Here is a 3,686-nt window from a genome sequence, read left to right on the forward strand (position 1 = left end):
AAAATTGAAAAATTAAAATTAAGAAGTTTACCTAATTATACGAATCGGCGGATTCTATGGAAAGGTGATTCGTCCCATGTCGTGCTAGATTTGGAATGAACTTGAAGAGCCATGTAAAATTGTTTCCTCCGTTATTGTTAAGACGCGAGGAATATTCTTGTTTATATCGAAAATCAATGCGGGATAGCAGAGCTGAGGCCACAAAAGTGGCTTGTTGAATTCTGCGACGACTCTCGAATGCCTTCAAATCCAAAAGCTGGTATCGGTCTACGTAGCGGGAAAGATTGTTAGGTAAACGTCAGGGCAGATGTCACAGAATTAGGGATGGAAAAAAATCGCTTCTAGCGAACAAGATCAGAGGAGCGATCAGATTCAGATTTATTGACATCACTACTTGTAAGCGATGTTGCTGGCCCAATAAGCCAGTCGTCGTATGTTCGAATCTCGGCTAGGAAAGGCTGTTAGAGTCAATAGGATCGTAGCAACTGGCCCTGCTATTGCCCTGCACTCTAACAGCTGGCTGCGAAGTCTGCCGTATAAAAACAGAAGGTCAAGTTTCGATAACGGAATGTAGCACCTAGGCTTTGCTTTGCTTTTACTTGTAAGCGACAAATACTTTGTGGCGATCTGTACAGATTATGATTAGTGATGTCCGATTACGTTTCGATTAATCGAACTAATCAATTATCCGCTGAAATAATCGATTAATTTTTAATCGATTGCTTTATGTACCGGCCAGACAAGGCATTTTTAGAAAATAGAAGAATTCTCTTCGTGTTTTTCTATCACTAAAAATTGGGCTGAATTGATTCATACGATTTTTGCTCGAAGTGCTTTTAAAATATGTAGTGTTGGGTTCGTTTTAAAAAATGGTTAATATGCTTGTTAATTTACGATTAGTGCTAATAATTTAAACCTAGTTCGAACAACAAATTTACTGTGGACACTTTTGGAAAAACTTACTCAGCTTGATCGACTACGCCTCGTGTCTACCAGATTTTATACCCCATTTACCATGTTCCTAGAAATAATTGAATACAGTGGTATTCCGATTATATCTACACCTGATTTAATCCCCCGATTTTGTCTACCATTTCGACCCGTTTTTATCTACCTTTTTTACAATTGTCATTTTAACCATGCGGTATGAAAATTTGGAATATTTCATGAATTTATGCATAAAAAAGAATATTTCCTTGTATTTTATAGTTAACTATATGGCATCTGTGATATGGAGTATAAAAATGCTGGAGTCAAATTTGCAAAGTAACATCCATTTATTTTATAACGCATTTTTTTTCAATATTTCATAATGACCCTTTACGAGATTTTTCTATACCGTAACGCTAACGAACAACCCCCATCTCCGCTAGGAACTGTGGTTTATCCATCTTCTTTCCTTGAAAATTCTCAACTTTTGAACCATTGAACCGATTTTAATGATTTTAATACCAAATAAAGAGTGTTTTAATGAGCTCTTCAGAAAAAAAAAACAACAATAAACTGTTCAAAGTTTTATATGATTGCAAAAACATTTTTACGGGAGTATTATACCTATTAAAATCACTTAAGGACCAGGTCGCCAGCGTCCATTTATGGCAGTCAGTATGGCACCGAATATCACCCTTCCCTTCCCTTTTTCAGTGTATCAACATGCTCCCATAGACTCGGGAAAGAATCACAAAAAAATAAAATTAGTTCAACGAAGTGAAAAATAATCGACTGCCATCTTGGATTTGGCCGCCATGTTAAATTTTATCAAAAAATCGCCGTTTTTGCCACGATCCCTCAACCGATTTTAATTTCAAGACCACCATCGAAAAGCTGAGAAAAAATGCTATAAGGAAGATTCATCAAGTTAGATGTGCAATGGCATTAACTAAATAAAATAATTAATTTTCTGTTGCAAGATATTCCATTATACGAGAGTACTAAACCATGATACTGATAATAAATTGTTTCATTTATTTAACGCCACTACATATGTAATTTGATGAATGTTCCTTATAGAATATTTTCTCAACTTTCCGATTGTGGTCTTAAAATTAAAATCCCCCCAGATTTTACATGGCGATCATGGCGAAAACGGCGATTTTTTGATAAAATCCAACATGGCGTTCTAATCCAAGATTGCCGTCGATTGTTTTTTCACTTCGTTTATAAACCCTATTTCGCCTCTTTACAAAACCGTGTCGTTTGTAGTTTGTTTTATAGCAAATTTTGGAAATATCACAATATTTATATGAAAATTGTGAACCTTGCTACAAATAACTGTTTATTTTATTCAGTTAATGCCATTGATCACATAATTTTATGAATGTTTCTAGTAGCATTTTTCCTCAGCTTTCCAATGGTGGTCTTAAAATGAAAATCGGTTGGGGAATCATGGCGAGAACGATGATTTTTTTATAAAATCCAATATAGCGACCAAATCCAAGATGGCCGCCAAAAATTTTTTTACTCCATTTGAAAGTCCTGTTCTTCTTCTTTACAGAGCTGGGCTATTTGTTAGTTGTTTCATGGCAAATCTATGAAATATCACCTGATATAGATCTCAAGGTTTGCTCAAAATTCAACATTTTTTGAACCTGTTAGGCCCCTTGACTAACGAGGGGTCCACTATTTTGAGGTATCAAAAGTGCAGTTCTTATTTTTTAACCATTTTCAACCAATTAAGCGTAAAAGTTCCAATATTTGAAGACTTCGTGTCAGTAGTGGCCCCGTTTCAGCAAGAATTACTCAGTGGAAACAAGTACTGAAATCAGTAAAAAAAGCAGCTGGCCTCTGACGACCTTCACATTAAAACATTTAAAATATTCGTTTTTTTCATGTTTTTATTATACTTTCAATGGCGAGCTAGTTGTTTAAATAAGATAACAAAAGACAGATAGTTTATTTCTAATTCCCGTCGTAGTAAGTAGGGGACTGGGGGTATAATGCCCACGTTAAGAAGAATATCATATTATTCATCAATGCGGAATGGAGTTCCAGAAACTAGACGATAAACATCAAAGTAGAACAGTTTTTTACCTGACATGCTCGTCCTGAAGCATAAAAATCGATAAAACACGTCGAAATCGTGAAATTATATAAGGCATTTGAAAATTTGTTTTCAGATTTGTTAGGGGTAAAATGCGCATAGGTGTGTACAAAACGAACCACAACAAAGGGTCAATATGCACCACAACAAATTGGCAAAAGGCACTGTCTGTTTTATTTTAATGCAAACCCAGCAAGACTCAGAACAGCGTGAGGACATACCTACTTGTTAAATCTGTTATTCCGGATCGCGGTTTTGCAATCGCCAGGTCCATCTTCGCTGGAGCGGTCGATGCTAACATATCACACAAGGATTTGGTACCTTGCCGACAACAGCGGCAGGCTCCTGCCGAGACCGACGGTAAGTTTTTCTTATGTAGCTTCGCGACATCTTAACCGCGTTTTTCGGAGCGAATCAGAATTAAAACAACACTTTGCCTTTTGCTTTTACCAACGTTTTGACGTTTGCCTAAAAGTGTATGGGCTACTAGATCGATTTACGTTTGGTTGCACTGCAAGTAAATTCAGCGCATTTTGCCCGGCTAGAACTTGTTCAAAAAAAATCGTTTAAATCACATAAATAATAATTCAATTAAGCAATTTTACGTTGGCTGCTGGATACCGAGACCATTGTTCAAAAGAAGAGC

The sequence above is a fragment of the Sabethes cyaneus genome, chromosome 2 (genome assembly GCF_943734655.1).
Source record: "Sabethes cyaneus chromosome 2, idSabCyanKW18_F2, whole genome shotgun sequence".
NCBI lineage: Eukaryota > Metazoa > Arthropoda > Insecta > Diptera > Culicidae > Sabethes > Sabethes cyaneus.